The sequence below is a fragment of the Cibotium barometz genome, chromosome 47 (genome assembly GCF_041138505.1).
Source record: "Cibotium barometz isolate CiBa-2024 chromosome 47, ASM4113850v1, whole genome shotgun sequence".
NCBI lineage: Eukaryota > Viridiplantae > Streptophyta > Polypodiopsida > Cyatheales > Cibotiaceae > Cibotium > Cibotium barometz.
Window position 1 is genome coordinate 44,194,251 of NC_141092.1, and position 22,753 is coordinate 44,217,003.

A 22,753-nucleotide genomic window follows, 5' to 3' on the forward strand; every position below is an offset into this window, starting at 1 on the left:
CCCTGGGCTTTTTCCCCCTTTTTTTTTTCGTCTTTGCCTTCCGCCCTTGTGTGCAGCTCGGCTCTTGCAGGACTCTCCGCTTCGCTCCGCCTTCGACCTAGCTTCAGACTCTGATGGAGGCTCCTCCCACCCCACCTCAGAGGGACTCTCCCGCAGCCCCCTCGCTCGCCCCTGAGGATACCCCAATCAGGCTTTCTCTTTCGCCAGAAGAGGAAGCGAGCCTCACCGCAGAGGTGGAACGCCTCCAGGCGCATTCCACCATCTGTCGTATAGTCGGCACTCGCCCCAGCAGAGGGGAGATCCGGGATCTTCTCCAGGCCCGCCTTCTTGCAGATGTGGGCAAGATCCTGGACGTTCAGCTATTGGGCCGTGGTCACTACCAGATCGAGTTCGAGTCTGCCCAGAGCGTGGCCAAGGTCTTGGCCATGAGTCCCCTAGACATCAGGGGTGCTCGGGCATTCTTCAGACCTTGGCAGCATGGCTTTGACCCAGCAGCGGCCGAGCAGGGGGAGCGCCTCTTCCATGTTACAGTTTGCTTCCCTGGACTCCGCCGTGAGTACTTGCCACTCCTTTCTAGGCTGGGAGCATTGGTGGGTTCGGTGCTAGAGACTGGCCCCACAGCAGCTTCAGTGGTGGCCAGAGCAGCTGGGCTACCTTCCGTCAGAGTTTTGGTTCCGGACATCTCCTCCCTTCCGAAGGTCATTCAGCTACCGAGGATAGGGGGGGGATGGATTGATCAGAGAGTGGAGTTCTCGGGGCTCCCGAACCAGTGCTTTATTTGCAGACAGGTCGGCCGTCTGGCCAAGGCCTGTCCTCGCAGGAGACCCCGACCCTCACCGCAGCAGCAGCCCCTTGATGGCCCGCCCACAGATGCGGCTCGGTAGGCAGCCTCCGGGACACCTGCTCAGGCCACAGAGACCTCGAAGTGGCAGCCTGGACAGGGGCGCCGCCGAGAGAGACAGCCGCAGCAGCATGCCCAGAGACCGATGCAGCCGCAGCCTCAGACTCAGCACCACTGGGTTCCCGTGAGGAACAGCTTTGCTCCCCTACAGGAGGAGACCCCTGCGACGACTGAGGACCAGGAGATGCCAGCACCCCCTCCTTCACCCCCCCCCACCCCCATCCCCCCCTACCGCCTCGCCTCCTCCTTCGCCGCCTCCCGCGCCCGCTCCGATTTCGGCAGCGGCTCCTTCTCCACCCCACTCGCCCCCCCCTCCTCTCCCCCCGCCAGCCTCAGCCCCCCAGGAGGCCCTGGCAGTCCCCCTGCAGTCCGGAGGGCTCTGAGCTCTGATCTTGATTGAGCACCGCAGAGGAGACTTACCATGCCGATTCGGGATTCACGGATATCATCTATCCGCAGTCGGTTGAGTCGCCTCGGCACTAGACAGCGCTCGGAGGCTTCTGATTACTCCCTCACACGGCTTTTTGGAGCAGAGGGCCCTCATGAGCCAGCACCCATCCGAGTTCATGTAGTGATACCTCCGGCCCGCGGGGAGGAGGCACTTGACTCAGCGGTGGCCTTCTCGTTCCCCCTCTGTGGCCCATGCGACCGGGAGTGGACTCTGGAGCTCGCTCTTAGCACTTTGAAGACTGAGGCAGTTGAGTTTTCACATCATGTGAGCGATCTGGAGGTGACAGATGTGATAGGCCGACTATGGGAGTTGGCTCATTTTTTCTTGGATCCCAGGAGTGTGGATGCCTCAGGGATTCGCCATTTGGTCGTTCGCATAGTGGCAGACTTAGCACGCGACCCTGGATATGTATGCATTCACGAGGTTGCTATGTCTGAGCGAGAAGCAGTCGCCATGGGACACAGCCACTGGCGCTTGATCCGTGATTCTTGCAGCACACCGGACGGGCAGATTCGTAGCCGCTCGGATGGGGACTATTCTCCATCCAAGCTGCTTGCGAAGGCCCGCCGTACGGCTGAGACAGCATCCACCTCAGCAGGTCATCCATGAGGATCATCTCATGGAATGTACAGGGCCTCGACGGAGCACATTACATACGCTATCGTGGTTGCTTGAGGGAGGAGCTGCAGAGATGCCTGGTTGGTGGCAGTATTGATATTTTGATGATGCAGGAGCACCACTTGGGTGAGAGCAGGATCCGGAGATATGTTCAGTGATGCCTGGTAGATGGGACACCTTTTGGTCTGCAGGGTTCGGCCCTTTGGGTGGACAGGGAGGAGTATGCATGGTCATTGCAGATGTATGGCGGCAGGCCATTGTGGTTCGAGGGATCATTGTGCCTGGTAGAGCACAGTATGTCATTCTGAGGATGCATGATGAGCTCTTGGGCGTGCTTAACGTCTATGTGCTCAACCATGCTAGTGCCAGAGCAGAGTTCTGGACCCAGGTTACGGATGCATTGCCAGAGGCCGCACACTGGTGTGTCGGGGGAGACTTCAACATGCTTGAGGACCTGGCCGATAGGGTGGGAGGCAGTCATGTTACAATGCACGGCACGGAGCTTGCAGCTTGGGAGCGATTTTGCATGTCACTGAGGATCACTGAGGCATGGCAGCATGGGGCCTTCTCCCGCTCTCAGGACAGTCTTAGTTTCTCTCGGTCGGATCGCCGGGGGCAGGGAGGGACTAATCTATCACGGATTGATCGCTTTTATGTGGGCGACTGGTTAGTGGAGCGAGGGGGCTCCGTTGGCATTCTCGCTGGCACCTCATTTTTAGACCATGCGCCAGTTATTTTGACACTTGAGGAGAGGACACGGGAGCCCAGCCTGCAGTTGAGGATCCCAGAGAGGGTACTTACAGATCCTAGTCTCGCTGAGGACATTGAGAGGATCTGGCATGATAGTCAGTGCTCTGACCAGGATGCAGCAGGCCAGTGTGCCCAGGGACTCATCGAGCTTAGCTCTTTTCTGCACGCGGCAGCTTTGACACGGCTGAGAGAGACTCGCGAGCGGGAGCATCGGCTGAGACGCAGCCTTGCTTCGCTCCAGCGCCTTCAGGAGTAGCAGCCTGCATGTGAGTGGGTGGCGTCCCAGCTGAGCCAGGCACGACAGGAGGTTAGAGAGGCAGAGGAGCAGAGACATGAGTTTTACTATCGCCGCCAGGCCTCTCAGTGGACGCAGCTTGGTGATAGAGTGACTGGAGAGTTTTTTGAGATCACTGGACCCCGCCATGCTCGAGCAGGAGTCCGTCAGCTTGGGAGGCGGGACGGAACTGAGCCCGGGGAGATCAGAGCCATCACCATTGGGTTCTATAGAGACCTACTTTCAGCGGAGCCAGCCACTGAGGCTCGGGATGCTTGCAGACAGATTGTGTGGGCCCATGTGTAGAGGAGGGTCACAGATCGTATGCGTACAGTTCTGGGTGCGCCTCTTTCAGAGGTTGAGCTTGCTGAGGCCTTGAGGGTCCTGCCGCGCCATAGTTGCCCAGGGGAGGACGGATTGACGCCTGCCTTTTTTATGCGCTATTGGGACCTTTTGGGGCCAGGCCTCCGCAAGGGCTTTCAGTATGTTTTGGACACTGGGGTGATGCCCCACAGCTTTTCAGAGGGCTTGATCTTTCTTATCTCCAAGGGGGAGGGAGTATCAGATGATATTCGGCATTGGAGACCTATTACGATCCTCAATACTGTCTACAACGTCTTAGCAAAGGCCTTGAGTTTGAGGATCCAGCCCTTCCTGGGGGAGTTGATTCATGCTACCCAGACAGGATTCGTCAAGGAGTGTAGTATCCTTGACAACATTTTCACCTTTTGGGAGGCGACGGCCCGAGCTAGATTTCTTGGAGAGGACTTGGTCGTGATGCGTCTCGATTGTGAGAAGGCATACGATAGAGTCGATTGGGGTTTCTTAGAGGGCACTATGCTTCGCCTGGGCTTTGAGCCAGGTTGGATTAGAGGGGTGGCGGCTTTGTATTCCACAGCTCGTAGCCAGGTGTTGATTACAGGAGGACGGGGGCCGAGTTTTGAGCTGACCAGATCAGTCCGACAGGAATGTCCTCTCGCCCTGTTTCTATTTCTCTTCTTTGCTGAAGCTATGAGCATGTATTTGACGGCAGAGGAGGTTGGTTTGAGAGGACTCCAGCTCCCAGTTCGGGGGGCGGACCTGCTCGATGCCGAGTTTGCTGACGACACGGGCTTATTTTTGCATGGCCATGAGGCCAATCTTATTCAGGCAGAGCAGTCGCTCCAGGTTTTTAGTGCAGCTTGGGGAGCATTGATCAATTGGCGCAAGATAGTGGCCTTTTGGATTAGTAGCGCTCCTACTCCGGCATGGAGCCCAGACCCCGGTTTTAGATGGATCCCTCCTGGCAGAGCAGTGCGATATTTGGGATGCTTTGCCTGCAGCAAGCTTGCGTTCCTTGTGATACACAATCTGCTCTGGCTGCAAGATCTCCTCAGCTCATCCACTTCTCGTGGATCCTCAATGACCATTTCACTGGGCCCCGGCCCTACATACTTGCGAAGGAGACTCACATGAAAAGCATTGTGTATGTGCCAATGACTAGGTAATGCCAATCTGAAAGCCACTTCATTGATCTTCTCGATCACTCGAAAAGGCCCATAGTACCTGGTTGCATTGTGCAAGCTTAGGATATGCACCCTCTTTGCCTCTTTGCAAGTCTTGCTTTCTCAAATTTCAGCAATACCCAATCATTCTCTTTAACATCCAATTGCCTTCTATGCTTGTCGGCAGCCTTTTTATGCTTGTCTTGTGACCTTGCAATGGCTGTCCGCACCTGAGCAAAAGCAATAGCCAAGTCTCTTACATACTCATCAGCTGCAAATATCTCATCCTTTGTGCGAAGGATGGGTGGCAAAACCACCTTACCATAAACAATCTCAAACGGGGCCTTTCCCGTAGATGCATGCATTGTGTTGTTGTATGCAAATTCCACAAGCGGTAAGTACTTCTCCCAAGAAGACTTCTGATCCGCCACATAACATTTCAAGAGATCCAACACGGCTGAATTTGCAGCCTCACTTTGCCCATCCGTTTGAGGGTGATAAGCTGATGAGAAGTCCATATTTGGTGCCCATATTATCAAATAAGGCTCGCCAAAAGAGACTTGTAGTCCTGGGATCTCTATCCCCCCACAATGGACTTCGGCATTCCATGATGTTTGAACACTTGTGCAAGATATATTTTAACCATATGCTCAGCTTTGATGGTCTTTTTGACCGGCAAGAAATGAGCTTGCTTGCTAAACCTGTCCACAATTGTCCAAATTGCATCATTACCTTGTTGGGTACGTGGCAAGTCCATAATGAAATCCATTGTAATACTTTCCCATGGCTGCGTGGGAATAGGCAATGGCTGAAGCAAACCTGGTGGCTTTTGCCTATCAAATTTGACCTTTTGACAGGTGATACATGCACGTACATGTGCCTGTGTGTCCTTCCGCATACCTGGCCAAAAGAAATACCACTCAATCATGTGCGTAGTAGGCATTATGCCTCTATGACCAGCATATGGAGGAGCATGGCACTCATCCAAAACCTTTTGCCTCATGTCAGACACCACACATAGGCAATTATCTTTCATGAGATAGCCGTCTTTGATCACATATGAGGCATGTGCATGACCAGTCATCAAATCAGCCCAAATAGTGGCAAAATCAGCATCCGTATGATACAAATCACGCATGGTAGACAAGTCCCCATGAGAGGCAACCGAGATAGCTGCTACATACGGCTTTCGTGACAATGCATCGGCCACTGCATTCTTCTTTCCCGGGGTGTGCAAGATCTGAAAATGAAACATAGAGAGAAAATTGGCCATCCTTATATGCTTCTCTGACAACTTAGTTTGAAAAAGAAAATACCTCAAACTCTGGTGATCTGTCTTCACAGTGAAATCAGTCCCAAGAAGGTAATGTTTCCATATAGTAAGTGCATGAATTACAGCCAAGAGCTCTTTCTCATAAATGCCAAGAGATAGCTCTGCATCATGCAATCTACGACTCTCATAAGCCACGGCATGTCCCTCTTGATTAAGGACAGCCCCTTTGCAATTTCCAGATGCATCACATTCCACACAAAAAGGCTTTTGCAAATCCGGAACGATCAACACTGGACCATGAGTAGTTGCATCTTTCAATTTGAGGAATGCATCTCTCTCTACATTAGTCCATTTGAATACGGCCTTCTTCTTTGTCAAATCATGCAAAGGAGAAGCAATCCATGCAAAGTGCCGAATGAACCTGCGGTAGTAAGAGCATAATCCAAGAAAACTACGGATCTCATGCACCGAACTCAATTCGGGCCAATTCCGAATTGCATCAATTTTTGCAGGATCCATCCACACTCCATCTTTGGACACAAGAAGAACTCACTCTTCTTTGCATTTATGAAGAGTTTATGCTTATGGAGCTCTTCAAAAACAATAGCCAAATGAGCTTTATGCTCTTCTTCGGTCTTCGAGAAGACTAGGATGTCATCAAAGAAGACACCTGTAAATTTCCTGTACCCACGGAATATGCGATCCATCATTCTATTGAATGTAGCCGGGGCATTTGTAAGACCAAAAGCATAACAAGATACTCATAAAGCCCAAATGCTGTCCTGAAAGCAGTTTTGTGTACATCCTGAGGCACTACACGCACTTGATGATATCCACTCTTGAGATCAATTCGGCTAAAGAATGCCGATCCATCCAACTTGTCAAGGATGTCGTCTATGCGTGGAATCGGAAACCGATTCTTGATGGTCGGTAAGCTTATTCAAAGCTCTATAATCCACACACATACGAAAGGATCCATACTTCTTTTGAACTAAGAGGACAGGTGAACAATATGGGAAAGAGCTTGGCTGAACCAAACCCTTCTCAAGAAGCTCATTTACTTGCTTCATGATCTCCTCTTTTTGGGATGCACTTACACGATAGGCTGGCCTATTAGGTGGTGAGCTACCCGGCACAAGATCAATGCGATGATCCTCCGGTCGTACAGGTGGTAACTCATTTGGTAACTCATCAGCAAAACAATCATTGTGCTCTTGCAAAAATTTCAGCCTATTATACAAAGAGTGTTTACATGTACATTATTTTCCTTAACAGGATCTCGTACAAAAATCAAGTACGCAAAAATACTCTTTTTCATTACTTTCTTAATTTGTACATGAGATACAAGGGGAATGGTATCACCCTCTTCACCAGCATCAATTACATGTTCTCGGCCTTTATGCATGAAGGTGATCCTGTTAGTCTTGTAAGCCTTGCACGGATCAATACGTGTATGCCAAGGCTTTCCAAGCAATACATCATAGCCATTCAAAGGCGCCACAAGAAAATCCTCATGATGCGCAACTTGCCAAAAATAGGCATGACCTGCACTTCTCTACCAACAAAGGCAGCCCCTGCTTCAATTTGAGGACCCATGTCCTCCACTTCAATACCCAAAGCAGTTGCCATCTAAGTGGATATGAAATTTTCAGATGCACAATCATCAAACATGAACAAAGCGGGTTGATCTTTGAGCTGTCCCCAAGCTTTACATACAACCCTATCTTTGCTATCATGTGAAGTGTTGCCCTGCACATCCGGAACCATATGCACATTAGGCTTTGGTACATTAGCATTTTCAGCTTTGTTCTTCTTATTTGGGCATGCTCTTGCCATGTGCTCAGTGCTGCCACAAGTAAAGCATTTGCCTTCACGCATATATTGCTCCTTCTTCTCAGCACTAAGACCAAAGTTTGCCGGCTTATAAGGGCGCTTTTTAGCAAACTTTTTTTCAGCTTTTGGACCTGATTTGGCTTGGTTTTGGTCTCTTTTAGGTGGCTGTCCATCATTTTGCAGGTTTTGGACAGCCCTCTCTTTGCCTTGAAATGAGGGTTTAGCCTTATTGGATCGACTCAATTTGAGTTCCAATTGCTCGGTGGCGGTGGCGGCGGCGGCTACGAATTGGTGTAAGGTATGACCAGGATACATTTGTAATCCCGCTTTGTACACGGGTTGCAATCCCGATTGAAACCTTCTCTTCCTTTCCGCCTCGGTGACATGCATAAATGGAGACACCTCCAAAAGCACTTTCCAAAACTTTTGTACATATGCATTTACCGATTCCCCCTCATTTTGCTTTATCCAATCCCACTTCATTGTTATCTCATTCAATGCATTGGGAGGCAAGAATTGAGCATAGAACCTCTCCTTGAACTCTTCCCACGATCTAATAGGATTCGGTGAGAGCTTCTCCGTGAGCCACCAATGGGCAGCAGTGCCTTTCATGAACATGCTTACATGGCGGATCATGGATTTCTGAGTGAAATCCTCATCACTGAAAGCAATATCAAACTGGGCAATAAAAGCAAGTGCCTTTGATGCATCATATTCCCCATGATATGTGTCAAACTTCACAGATTTGTCGCCGGCTTTGAAGTCACGAGACTTTGATGCATGTGTGTGCATCTCAACATGTTTTCCCCCATGTTTGTCCATTGGGACAGCCCCTGTGACTGGCATCATTTTTGGACCAAAAGGTGATGCATAAGGCATAGATACATGTGGCCTATAAGCATGAGGCATGGCTGGCCCCTCAACATGCATTGATACATTTTCAGCCATAACTTCTCCCTCACGAGCACACTCGAAGGCATGAGTGGCATGAGAGATACGCGGAATACCTGCGCCAACAGAAAATTGTAGCCCATGTTGCATGTGTTGTGCATGCACATTTTCAGCCGGTAATGGCATTTGACATACATTTTGTGGTGGTGACAAATCAGGTGCTTTTAGCGACTGTGGTACATCACGTCTTGCTGGATCTTCTTGAGCTCTTGCATCAGCCAGGTACAGAGGCTGATCAGGAACTTTCTGTGGTCTAGGCGGGATGGTTAGCCGGCCCGGGCTAAGGTTGCTTTTGGGCAGTATCACTCTTCCGTTGGCCCAGGGAGGCTTGGGCATTATAGATCCAGCTGATCAGAGTAGAGCCTTGTTGGGGAAGCTTATTGCTCGGGGGCTGCTTCCAGGCGCTGAGCCTTGGAAGGAGCTTCTATTTCAGCGGCGGCTGCAGGCTAGAGCTCCCCCAGCAGGGGGCACTTGGGCACCAGAGATACGGTGGATCTTCATAGAGACGAGGAGGATGAGCCTCAATAGAGGATGGGAGGACAGATTTGCCTTGAGTATCCTGCGAGCTTGGGAGCTGGTGAGACCGGGGCTTTCTCAGAGATCTCCCACTTGTGATGAGGAGCGGGCCAGACAACCGCTCATCTGGAGCCCTGCGGTACGCACAGAGCAGGGCCATATGCTGGGTTCCGGCCTTGTCTAGCTTGGGGACCATTGGGCAGGCCCAGCACGCAGTTTTGGAGATTGGCAGGCCTTTTGCAGTCTCCCGGAGGAGATCCAGGCGGAGAGGCTGAGTCACTACAGAGGGGGGCTGATTATGAGGGATGACATTTAGGAGGCACTCACTGAGGAGTGGTTCACGCCTTTCGAGCCAGCGGCCCCACGGTGGATGGGAGCCTTTACACAGTTGGAGATCTTGATTGCTGTCAGAGCTTGCACTGAGGATGATAGATGCCTCTACTATGAGATACAGGATGAGGGCAGACTTCAGAGAGTGGAGGCGGAGTCGCTTTTGGTTGCAGAGTGCATCTTTCAGAGGATACGGGTAGTGGCCGCGGCTTCTCGGAAGTGGCATATTGATCCAGACCCTGCAGATGTGGACTCTGATGGGCGCATATGGACATATGCTGCGTGCCCCTTGGCCCGGCTGCAGTAGGACCCTGGCGAGTACGAGTGGCATGATCCTTATGCGTCCCCCGAGGCCACAGAGATCACCTTTTTCCAGTACACTGTTCGGTTGGGGAGGCATATTTTGACTGCGAGGAGGATGGTCTCTCCAGCTGCATCGGAGCATTGGTGGCTACACGGACTCTCAGAGGAGTTCCTGGAGGATTTTTGGACCAGGCTCTGGGCTAGCCGACAGGCACGCAGGATCTTGACTTTCCAGTGGCTGGTTGCCCACAGGGGCTCTGCAGTTGGCACCTGGCTTGTCTACAGTGGCCTTCCGTCGGCCTGCGTCGGATGCGGCCACCCATTGGAGACACAGAGACATTGCCTATGGGACTGTCCACCACAGGCGCAACAAATTTGGCTGAGGATGCTGCGCATTTTGGCCCCCCCTCTCTCCAGAGGGCATGTATACGTGGGGAGCCGCTGCTTGGTCGACTTCGTCAGGGCCTGCTCTGGGATACGAAACGGAGCAGGACAGCCAGGCCATCAGATTCATTAAGGGCCAGCCTCGCCTTGTTCCTTCACCGGATTTCTCGTCCGCCGGCTGGACACACGAGAGGGATCAGCAGCCTCACCATATGGTTCACCTCGAGAGCCCGTTGTTTCAGGGCCTTTGAGGGGTGACTGGAGCCACCAGCAGAGATTGTTCGGGGGATCTGGCAGGAGTTGATGCACACCCTGCGAGGACAATATGACCGCATCCGGGGCGACTCGGATCGAGCGATCTTGCGGCGCCAGGCCTTCCACACCACTTGGCGCAGCGGCCCCTTCTATACTCTACACGCGGGTACCCCCCCGCTGGCACTACAGGCCACCTGTTTGGATTTTCCCCCCTCCTATTGTAGCCTCTCAGTTATTTGTATTGTTATTTGTACTTTTTTGCACCTAGGGAGAGTCTCCCTAGTTGCCTTGATTGGCTCTCTGCTTTGCCTTCTTATGAGCACGAGAGGGTTTTGTGCCCAGTGGGCGTTTTTTTTATAACTAATGAAAGGATCTTTTCTCGGAGAAAAAAAGAGGAAGAGGGCAGCTCCAGGGCATTTAGCACAGCCTATTGCAGCTTAGATCAGGGCAGCAGTAACACACAATGAAGGCGGCCATATCTGCAGCAAAACGCACCTAGAGCAGGAGATGAGGGCAGCACATAGGGGCAGCCAACACAGCCAGATTGAGCCCAAAAACAGGTCCAATTCTGTCCAGCACTGTGGACAGCAAGCAACTTGAGAAGTGGGAAAGATCCAGTTGGAGATAGCACACCTTTGTAGAAGATGAAACCAGAGAGATTCACGTCAGCAGCAGATTTGGAGATTACCACACATGGTAAAATCAAAGCTGTTGTTCATCAAGTTTGCATAATTTTTTTAATTTTTCAGTAAATGGAATTTGGGATTTCACATAAATGTTGATTAAATCATCAAATCAGAGGCATTGTCTCAGCGAAAATATGGGGCTTTCCCCAAATCTGGAAAGAATCAACAAATTGAAGCTCCCGGAGCCACAAGAAATTGGGGCTTTTGTCAAAATCAGGGCAAAGTTGGCCTAATGGCAGTTTCTACCCCATCAAGAATTTGGGGCTTTTCTCAAACTCATCAAAGTGAAGACCCTGCACTGACAAAGTTTTGGGGGTTTTCAATAAGAAAGGCTTCTGCATCAAATTGACTTTCTACATAAATTTTTTTTGGGGATATTTCATTACATCCTCCAAATTGAGCATTAACAGGTACTCTGCCTAGGCCCCTGAGCGTAAAATGATAGCCCGAGTGTCAACAGAGGTTAGCAACAACGTCAAAAGATGAACTTCATCGGCATTGCACCAGTGTGGGGAGTTTTTCAAACTCGAGAATCATCTTCTAGAGGGTTCTCTGCCCAGGAAATCTCCCAAAATCTGAATATTTTGGATGTCTTTTTTGTAAAGCCTTGTTTCTAAAAAAGAACTATCCACTCGTGGAAAAGTAAAAGCATGCAACAAATCAGATGCTATAACTATCAAGGATTTGGACATCGCAGTATGGATTGCCCTGGATCAATGTTTTCGGGGCAGGGAAGTTCGGCAAAGACCTCGTTTGTTTTAATTTAAAATTACTAAGTAGAGGTTTTACAAAAAAAGCACGGAAAAGTACTTGAAAACAAGCGTCACGACTTAGGTTACGTGAACTCAAGTCTATTGAGCCATTCATGGACCCACCAATATGTGCGAATTCAAACTTGAATCCCATTGAGTTATAGCGTCTTGACATCACTGGATAACCTCATGGTCATCTGCTTCTGGTGAAGGAGCACCCATTAAGCTTGGGCCCGATGCTATCCTCCCTGAGGGGATCGTGGCTAACACGCTCCTGAGCAGTTTGCAGCTGTGCAACTGGTGTTGGATAAAATCCAAGCCATTCGGGTGGCTTCAGGTGCTCAAAGTCACCATACGTGATTGTTTTCGCAAACAAAATGATTTGAGAGGGGCTAGAGCACAACATGGTGGACATTATGCACAACACGCAACTCCACGTCCTTACTCTCGATGGACTTTACGGAGTTATTGCCCATGAGAAGGGTCGAGAAGAGGCAAACGAATCCCACGTGAATGAGAGCTTGGGTGAAGACCGGCACAACCACCTTGCTCCAGAAGAGTCTCAAACATTGAGAGTCCAGACCTTTTTATACGGGATTAAAAAAAAGCTTTGCTTTTTCTTAAAAAAGATGGCTTCCTGATTTTTATTTAAGGTTTGGTCTCCAGTTTTTTTAAAAGCTTAACCCTTTGCTTTGTTTATAAAGCATGGTGCTTAGCTTTTATAAAAAAAAAAAACTAAAGCTCAGCTTTTGCTAAAAATTGTGGCCCCTTGCTTTTCTAAAAACAACACATAATACCGTGCTTTTACCTTTTTATTCACTGTATTCTCTCTCTATGCAAGTGCATCCATGCGTTTTTCTCTCTCCTGCGCATGAGTCTCACTGTCCGGCTTCTCCCCCCTGTCATAGAGCTTTTCTTCTCTCTCCTCGCGTTCTGGCCTGAACCGATCTGTTGTGTGCCGCTGATCTGCTGCCCATGTATGCTGCCTGCCAGGCTGCCCACTGCCCTGCGTGTGTGCCAGGCCTCTGTGTGCAGTCCACCATGCAGCCCTGGTCTGGGTGCGGACCTGTGCATGCTGCTGCCCTGCGCAGCCTACTGTGCACAAAGTCCTTGCCAGCCGGCCTGCCAGAGTGCTGGCTGCTCTGGATAAGGCCGTTTGAGAGCTGGTCTTGGCCACCATTAGGCCCAACCACCATGGGGCCTGGCCGCCTTTGCTGGCCACCTCAATCTTGTCCTGTTGCACCCACTACCCGGGCTGTGTGCTGGCTTGCTTGTGCTGCCCAGGCTGTGCTCTTTGCTGCACCATGCTGCCACAAGGATAGCACAGCCTAATTAGGCTGGTCAGCCCAAGCCTGCCTATGGCCTGCTCAGGCTCCCAAGGCCCTATGCAAAAGGCAGAATTCATGGCACATGCCTAGAGCAGTACACCCCCTTGCATACACGAACCAACCAGCCAAGGAGGACAAAAACTTTCTTTCTTCTCGCCTACTTTTCTTGCACACCTGCATGAGAGCACAATCTTGTACTTTCTCCATGGACTGGTTCATGCTTTGTAAGATCATCTAGGCTTTTATACCAATGTAAGTTCACTAAGGCTTGGATACCAATGTAAGGTCTTCACTAGACCGTGCCCATGGATAATCTAACATCAAATCATTGTGGATCAAGGTAGGAGAAAGACATGAACGTCGAACACGTTGCGTGACGGCGATAGATTGTGGCTAGCAACACCCAATCGTAGGTTCGGTACCTCGAACTTGAGCTTGTGGTCAGATTGCCGCGAGCGCGAGCATGCCAGTCACGGATGACCCCAACATGGCATCCCATACCGCCAAACCGTAGCCACCCGTTGACAGCTCCATGGCTTCTTGATCTCTTGTCTAATAAGTGACCCCAGGGTCACTTATATAGTAATAACCCTACTATAAGTGGCCTGCCTTTATTTATAAAAGCTTTCTTGCTTTATTTATAAGCTTTTTGCCATTATTAGGCCTAGGCTATTATTTATAAGCTCTTACCAATCTAGACCTCTTCGTGCTAGCGCCCTTAGCCCACGTGTGAGCCTTCCAAGCCCCCATGCCCTTGGCTAAGTCTTAACCCTAATCATGGGTTAATCCTAAGCCTAATCTTGGATTAGCACACACGGCCCTAGCCCTTACCCTAGGCCGGTTGAGATGTAATAGGGACTGTAGAGAAGGTGGAGGACGTGCACACGCTTGATGTGCACATAGGATGTAGGGGGTCATATGGGACAAGGAAAGCTAAAAGAGACATGCATGTTAAAACATGAAAAAGCACGAATGAGTTAAAGAAAAAGCCTAAGTGAAGTGCTAAAGCAGGAGGGGGCTTATATTTAGGCTTTGGCTTTTAAAAAGCACAAAACTAAAGCAAGTGTGCTTTTTAAACTCGTTTCTTTGCTTCTCCCTTCCTGGTTGCTTATACATACACGTTGTGCAAGGTCTACGTAGGCTTTGGCTTTTAAAAAGCACAAAACTAAAGCAAGTGTGCTTTTTAAACTCGTTTCTCTGCTTCTCCCTTCCTGGTTGCTTATACATACACGTGCAAGGTCTACGTATGCCATCTCCAAGCTGTCTCCGAAAGTTGCAAACTTGGCTGTAGTCCTCTCATCCACACTAAAATACTTCTTTTACCTTTCACTTATTCCGGGCCGTAAGCCGTTATTGCTTTTCTCCAAGTTAGGATGCAGGATTTTGTGTGCATCGGAGATATATGGAGTCGATGGATAACGATTCCGTAAAGTCATTTGGCCGTAACAAGGTGGAGTCGGTTGGTGATGATAACTTTGAGCAAGTGAAGTCATTGGGACGGCCAAGATTTTAGCCATTACCAGCAGTAAGGTTGGAAGATAAACATGAGCGCGTTATCCAGGATCCTCGGAGGGAGGATAGTGTCGGACCCAAGGTTGATGAGTGCTCCATGCCATCGCCAACCAATGACCGTGGGGTTGTTAAGTGGTGTAAGGAGGCTTTTGCGAAGTGGGATTCATGTCTGAATTTGCACACACATGTTGGGTTTTATGCTGTGTATGCGCCCAGAGGAGTGCTAGTGATCATCAGTAGGTTACTGGGACACTTTTTACTTCAGTTAGTGGAGGTTTTTTCCCCCAGTTTTAGCTTAGTTTCACTTATAATGATTTATGATTGATTTGGTCCACCTGGCACACGTTATGGCCGGACCATGTGAACACACCTTTTAGGTCACATCTTTTATGTGGCTATTGTACTTCATTTTATCAACACTCAATACATGAGCAGTCGTGTTCCTCTCTCTGACTCTCACGCCTCTTGCTGAAGTGCCTTCTAAACCCTAACCCTAACAGCTCAATCCCTACATTTGGTATCAGAGCAGGTTAGTCAAGCTGTCCGTCCAGGCCATAGCCATCAGTTCGCCTGTTTTCAGTTCAGCTCTGCAGCCACTCAGTCAGTCGCCATCGACTGCCCGTACAAGTTCCCCTGCAGTTCTGTTCCGTACCCTGCACAGCTGCTCCGTACACAGTCGCCTGTACAACCATTTTGCCACAAGCTGCCCGTACAGGAGCGCCACCAGCTGTCCGTACAGGCTCCTGCTGTTCTTTGTACACTGCTCTGTACAGCAGACAGCAGGCGACCAGCACCTGCTGCGTGTACCTGCAGCTCCGTACAGCCGCCGTACAGTTGACCAGTACTGTGCTCTGGACAATACTGCTTTGTACAGTCGCTGTACAGTCGACCTGTTTCCGTACTGCTGTCCCGTACAGCCAGCAGTCGATCTGTACCTGCACTGTTCCGTACACTTGTTCTGTACAGCCTACAGCTGCCTGTACCTGCAAAATCACATTTTTGGTAAGCTTTACATGTTTTGAAATTTGGGCATTTTCTTTGTGAAAGTTTTTTGGCAGATACAGGGAGGTTTTCTTGCCAAGAAATCTCTACAAGTTTTTGCAAGGCTTTGGGTGCAGTAATTTTGGGCATTTTGGCATTGTGTGAGCCATTTTTGTTGCTCTACTCAGTCAGTGGTGCATTGTGTTGCACATTCAGAGGATTGAGAGTGCAGGCATATTTGGGTAAACTGTATTCAGTGGAGTACAGTTGCTTTCAGGGTTGTTGCTTTTGGGTTTTTTGATACATAGGTACAACATTGTGCATTGGCATAATGATGGCAAATCAACAGTAGAGTGATGTGTTCACGTACTTGTCTAAGGAAGACAAGTTGGATGGCATGAATTACTCCTTGTGGAGTTTTATGCTGAGAAATGTGCTCGTGGCAAAAGGTCTTTGGGATTTTGTTAGTAGTGATGAACCACGTCTAGGTCCATTGGCTCTAGAGACTCCTCCCCAAGGGGGTGCTCGTGGAAGAGGACAACAGGTACAGGCACCAGGTCAGCCATTGCCTGTTCAAAGAACAAATGCTCAGAAGACATGGGATGCCAGAGATGCACAAGCCTTGTCACTTATTGCATTGTCAGTAGAGAGGTCTATTATACCTCATATTCGTTCAGCTGGCTCTTCACGGAATGCATGGGTGACTTTGGAGCAGATGTATGCTGCTCGTAATGAGGCACGGATCTCATTTTTGAAAAGAGAGTTGGAAAATCAGAAAATGCATGAAGGAGATGATATGTCTAGCCACTTGAACAAGCTGCAGGATTTGAGAGAGCAACTCATCAATGTGGATGAGATTATTCCTAAGACACAGCTTGTATCCACCATCTCAAACTCTTTGCCAAGATCCTACTTGGCTTTTCATACCTCTTTGAACCTCAGCATGAGGAATGCTATTGAGCCCCTTAAGTATCAGGAACTTGTTGCTCTCTTGTTACAGGAAGAGCAAATCAGGAAGAACATGAACATGAACACAAGTGCTGAACAAGCATTTACGATAGGTCACAAAGGGAAAGGCAAATCTCAGCCAAAGAGTTCAAATCAGAATTCAGGTGATGGTGGTTCATCTCAGGACACCAAGAAAGGTGATGGACAGCCCAAGAAGAAGGGCAAATGCCATTACTGTAAGAAGCCAGGTCACTACATCACAGAGTGTAGGAAGAGGATTGCCAAAGAGAAGGCAAAGGAATCTGGGATGTCTGTAAATGATGCCTCTAAAGCTCCTCCGGAGACTACTTCTTTTGTTGAAGACAGGGATTACTGTTTCTACACATGCAGTTATGATGCCTCTTGGTCTTCACAGGCACTCACTGTGACTGAGCATGCATGTACATGGTATTTTGATAGTGGTGCTTCAAAGCATATCACATCTCGCAGGGATTTGTTTTGTAATGTATGCCCTGCCCCTGTTGGCAAGACTATTCAGTGTGCCAATAATGCTTCATATCCAGTTCGTGGCATTGGGGAGATTCAGCTCACAGCCATTGATGGCTCTATTCTTCGCCTTACAGATGCCTTATATGTACCAGGGATAAAGAAGAATCTGTTCTTTAGCACAGTGTGGTATGCAAGTCAACTTTGATGATGACAAATGCATGGTCAGAGACAAAGCTAATGCTTTGACCTTGATGCTTACTGTTACATTATGTCATGGACTCTATCAGTTGGATGCATTTCAGCCAGTGGATCGGTCTGCTTATAATGCATTCACTCTTACTCCAGCTATGGTTGATGCGGAGTTATGGCATGCTTGCATGGGGCATGTAAATTTTGGTAGTCTTATGCTTATGCAGCGACATAACATGTTGACAGACCTACCTCTTATGGAGAAGCCTCCAGATCACATATGTGAAGGATGTATTTTGGGAAAAATGCATCGGTTTTCCTTTCCACGTGATCATGCTCTACGAGCAACTGCAAAGTTGCAGCTTATACACAGTGATCTTTGTGGGCCCATGCAGACGAAGTCATTAGGAGGTTGCTTCTACTTTGCTACATTTATTGATGACTTCTCTCGTATATACTGGGTCTATCCGTTGACACAGAAATCACAGGTATATGATGCATTTATTGCCTTTGTAGCACTTGCTGAAACAGAGTCAGGATGCAAGGTTAAGACTCTCCGTTCTGACCGAGGGGGGGAATATGTGTCACACATGTTGAATTCCTTTCTTAAGAGTAGAGGTATTAAGCATCAATATACTACTCCTTATACTCCATAGCAGAATGGGGTTGCAGAAAGGAAGAATCGGTCACTCATGGAGATGGCCAGATGTATGTTAAAGTCAAAGAAGCTACCACATGTCTTTTGGGTGGAAGCTGTTATGTGTGCTTGTCATATTCTGAATCGATGTCCCACAAAGGCATTGGTTTCCATTACTCCTTTTGAGGCTTGGCATGGCCGCAAGCCTTCGGTATCACATTTTCGTACTTTTGGGTGTCTTGCATATGCACACATACCCAAAGAGTTGAGGAGGAAGTTGGATGATAAAGCCACAAAATGTATTTTTGTTGGGTATAGCTGTGAGAGCAAGGGCTACCGGTTATATGACCCACTGTCCAAGAAGATATTCACTAGTCGGGATGTGATTTTTGATGAAAAATCAGAAATATCCATGGCTGGTTATGATTCAAATCAGGCTGAAAATGATGTGTTTGAAGGTCTACTACCTATGGAGTTTCATTCCACAGTTGGTGATCCAATCCATGAGGGTGCAGGACAGCCAGCTAATCATGAAGGTGGTGCGGAAATTCAGCAGGAGATTGAGCCAGAAGTTGAGCCAAATATGGGGCAACAGGCTCCATAGGTCAGACATATACCTAGATGGTATTTGAGGACATTACAGGACAGCCATCTAGAGACTCCTCTTGCTGGCCGTACTCGTAGGGAGACACGTACCAATGAGCATGCACACATCATGGATTTAAATCTGGTTATGGCAGCCAGTTTACAGGATGATGATGAGCCTGATTCATTTGTGGATGCACGAGACAGTGTGCATTGGAACAAAGCCATGCAGGATGAACTTGATTCTATTAAAAATAATCAAACATGGGATTTGGTTGATCTGCCCAAAGGCAAGAAAGCCATTGGTACTAAATGGGTCTATAAGTTGAAAAGACATGTAGATGGATCCATTGACAGGTACAAAATCCGTCTAGTTGCAAAGGGCTATGCACAGAAGAAGGGCATTGGTTATGAGGAGACATTTGCTCCTACATCCCGTATGTCGACACTTAGGTGTGTCATTGCATTGGCTGCACATCGTGGTTGGGTTGTTCATCAGTTGGACATCAAGACTGCTTTCCTACATGGGGACCTCGAGGAGGAAGTTTATGTACATCAGCCCATAGGTTTTGCAGAACATGGTCATGAAGGGAAAGTATGCAGGCTGAAAAAGGCCTTGTATGGTTTGAAACAAGCTCCACAAGCTTGGTATGCAAAGATAGATGCTTTCCTGCTCACTCAAGGTTTTGTGAACAGTCCATCAGAAGCCACTTTGTATGTAAAGAAAGAAGAGAAAGATCTGCTGGTCATCAGTCTTTATGTAGATGATCTTTTGCTCATGGGATCAAATGATGACAAAATTGCAGCTTTTAAAGAGATACTGCAATAGACTTTTGACATGTCTGATTTGGGGCCCGTACACTACTATTTGGGCATACAGTTTGTGCAGGATAACAGAGGCATTCGGTTGTTGCAATCTCGGTATGTTGCTAAACTTCTGGAGAAGTTTAAATTTCAGGATTGCAAGCCTATTAGTACTCCTATGGAGCTTGGGATGAAACTGTCACTACAGGATGACAGTATTTTATTTGATGCCACTACATATGCTCAGGTTGTTGGGTGCCTTATTTACTTGTGTACTACACGGCCAGATATTCAGTATGCCGTATCTCAGTTGAGCATATTCATGCACAGCCCACGATTGTCACATTGGCAAGCTGTGAAGCGTATATTTCGGTATTTGCAGGGTACCTTGTCTCTTGGATTGCTTTATCCTGAGGGAGGTGACATGCAGTTATATGCTTACAGCGATTCAGATTGGGCTGGTGATTTTGATACCAGACATTCCACTAGTGGAAATTGTTTCTTTCTTGGCTCTTCATGTATTTCTTGGCTAAGCAAGAAACAGACCACACTTCGTCTTGTGAGGCAGAGTACAGAGCAGCCTACACTACTACCGTTGAGTGTGTCTGGCTGCGTCGTCTCATGACTGATATGGATATTTCAGTGGAGGAGCCTACACCTATCTATACTGATAGTCAGAGTGCCATTGCCGTGGCCAGGAATCCTGTGTTTCATGCTCGCACGAAACACATTGAGATTCACTATCACTTTGTTCGGGAGAGACTCCAGGCAGGTGATATCAGTCTGATTTATTGCCCTACAGATCAGAATGTGGCAGACATCTTCACCAAGGCATTACCACGTCCGAAATTCAAAGCATTCCGCACTGCTTTGAATTTGTTTCCTTTTGGTGGATGATGTACAGTGATCACATATCACTCCAAGGGGGTTTGTTGGGTTTTATGCTGTGTATGCACCCAGAGGAGTGCTAGTGATCATCAGTAGGTTACTGGGGCACTTTTTACTTCAGTTAGTGGAGGTTTTTTCCCCCAGTTTTAGCTTAGTTTCACTTATAATGATTTATAAGTGATTTGGTCCACCTGGCACACTTTATGGCCGGACCATGAGAACACACCTTTTAGGTCACATCTTTTATGTGGCTATTGTACTTCATTTTATCAACACTCAATACATGAGCAGTCGTGTTCCTCTCTCTGACTCTCACGCCTCTTGTTGAAGTGCCTTCTAAACCCTAACCCTAACAGCTCAATCCCTACAACACATTGGTGGGTCTAGGAATGGCTCAATAGTGTTGACTTCAGAGACCTTAAGTCATGACACTTGTTTTCACATAACTTTTTGTACAACCCCTAAGTAACAATTTTAATTTTTTGAGGTCTTTGCCAAACTATGATGGAATCTAGTTTGTTGCATGCTTTTAGTCTTTCACATGAGTGGATAGCTTTCTTTCAAACGGGGAAGAACCTAGTTTTACCATGAACCCTTCATGCTATCATCAACAAGGGACTTCTTGGAAGGTTTGCAAGGCATGCTGAACATTGCAAGGGAAAGTGTAAAGAGTGTTAAAGATAGAGTCCATTATTATGCTAATCAAGGAAGAACTCGAGTGTCTTGCAACAAGAGGGCATGTGGGTATACCTCAAATCTCCCAAGGACTCTAAGACAATGAGGAATAGTAAACATTACAAGTTGCCTTCTAGGTGTTGTGGCCTTACCAAATCATGAGGAAGATAAGTGCTGTGGCTTATCAGTTGGCACTATGCAAGGAATCCGGATTCACCCGGTGTTCCACATCAGTCGTTTGAAAGAATGCTTGGGTGAGGGTTGATGTTGTTATTCTTGTGGAGGAGAATCCTAACCTCGAGGATGACCAGATATGTTTCTTTAAAGCGTAAGTTGGTTCTAGATCAAGGCATGAAATAGTCTAGAGATGCCATCTATTACAAGTATCTGATGAAGTGGAGAGATCGCTTAAATTGAGGCAACTTGGGAGAGTGTGTGAACTCTAGCTTTTGCTATTCGTTATTAGGCTACATTAATGTGCACTCGAATTTTTTTTTTCCGAGAAAAGATCCTTTCATTAGTTAAATAAAAACGCCCGTAGGGCTACAAAAGATCTCTCCTGCTCATAAGAGAAACAGAGCAGTGAATACAGCAAGGCAGCCTAGGAGACTCTCCCTAGGTGCTGCAAAATACAAGCATCAGTACAGAGGACTGAGGGCTAGATCATACAATAGGGGGGGGGGGAAAGCCAAACAGGTGGCCTGTAATGCCAACGGGGGGATCCCGTGTGTAAGGTGTAAAAGGGGCCTTTGCGCCAGGTGGTGTGAAAAGCCTGGCGCCGCAAGATCGCCTCATCCGAGTCGCCCCGGATGCGGTCATACTGTCCTCGCAGGGTGTGGATCAACTCCTGCCAAATCCCCCGCACAGTCTCTGCTGGTGGCTCCAGTCTCCCCTCAAAGGCTGTGAAACACCGGGCCCTCCAGGTGAACCAGATGGTGAGGCTGCTGAGGAGCTCCCATCGTAAATCCCTCTCCTGTGTCCAGCTGGCGGACGAGAAATCCGGTGCCGGAACCAGGCGAGCCTTGCCCCTAATGAATCTGATGGCCTGACTGTCCTGCTCCATCTCATAGCCCATAGCAGGCCCTGACAAAGTCGACCAAGCAGCGGCACCCCACGTAAACATACCCTCTGGAGAGAGGGGGGCCAGAATACGCAGCATCCGCAGCCAAATCTGCTGCGCCTGAGGGCAATCCCAAAGGCAATGTCTCTGTGTCTCCATAGGGTAGCCACATCGGACGCAGGCCGCCGGAAGACCGCTGTAAACAAGCCAGGTGCCAACTGCTGAGACCGTGTGGGCGACCAGCCACTGGAAAGTCCAGATCCTGCGGGCCTGTCGACTAGCCCAGAGCCGAGCCCAAAAATCCTCCAGGAACTCCTGTGAGAGTCCCTGTAGCCGCCAATGCCCTGCTGCAGCTGGAGAGACCATCCTCCTCGCCGTCAAAATATGCCGCCCCAGCCGAATAGTATACTGGAAAAAGGTGATCTCTGTGGCCTCAAGGGATGCATAAGGATCATGCCACTCGTACTCCCCAGGGTCCCACTGTAGCCGGGCCAAGGGGCGCGCTGCATATGCCCATATGCGCCAATCCGGGAGCACATCAGCAGGGTCGGGGTCAATATGCCACTTCCGAGAAGCGGCGGCCACAACCCGTATCCTCTGAAAGGTGCACTCTGCAACCAAAGGCGACTCCATCTCCACTCTCTGAAGTCTGCCCTCATCTTGGATCTCATAGTAGAGGCATCTGCCATCCTCAGTGCAAGCTCTGACAGCAATCAGGATCTCCAACTGTGTAAAGGCTCCCATCCACCGTGGGGTCACTGGCTTGAAAGGCGTGAACCACTCCTCTGTGAGTGCCTCCTGAATATCATCCCTCATAATCAACCCCCCTCTGAAGTGACTCAGCCTCTCCACCTGGATCTCCTCTCGGAGACTGCAGAAGGCCTGCCAGTCTCCAA

The 22,753-nt window shown here is 48.8% G+C and overlaps 1 protein-coding gene across 2 annotated transcripts in view; it reads left to right on the plus strand.

Annotated features, from left to right (window-relative positions):
- The window catches only part of ETFQO (electron-transfer flavoprotein:ubiquinone oxidoreductase), a 107,273-nt gene that overhangs the window by 42,885 nt on the left and 41,635 nt on the right, over positions 1-22,753 (plus strand). The window lies entirely within an intron of this gene.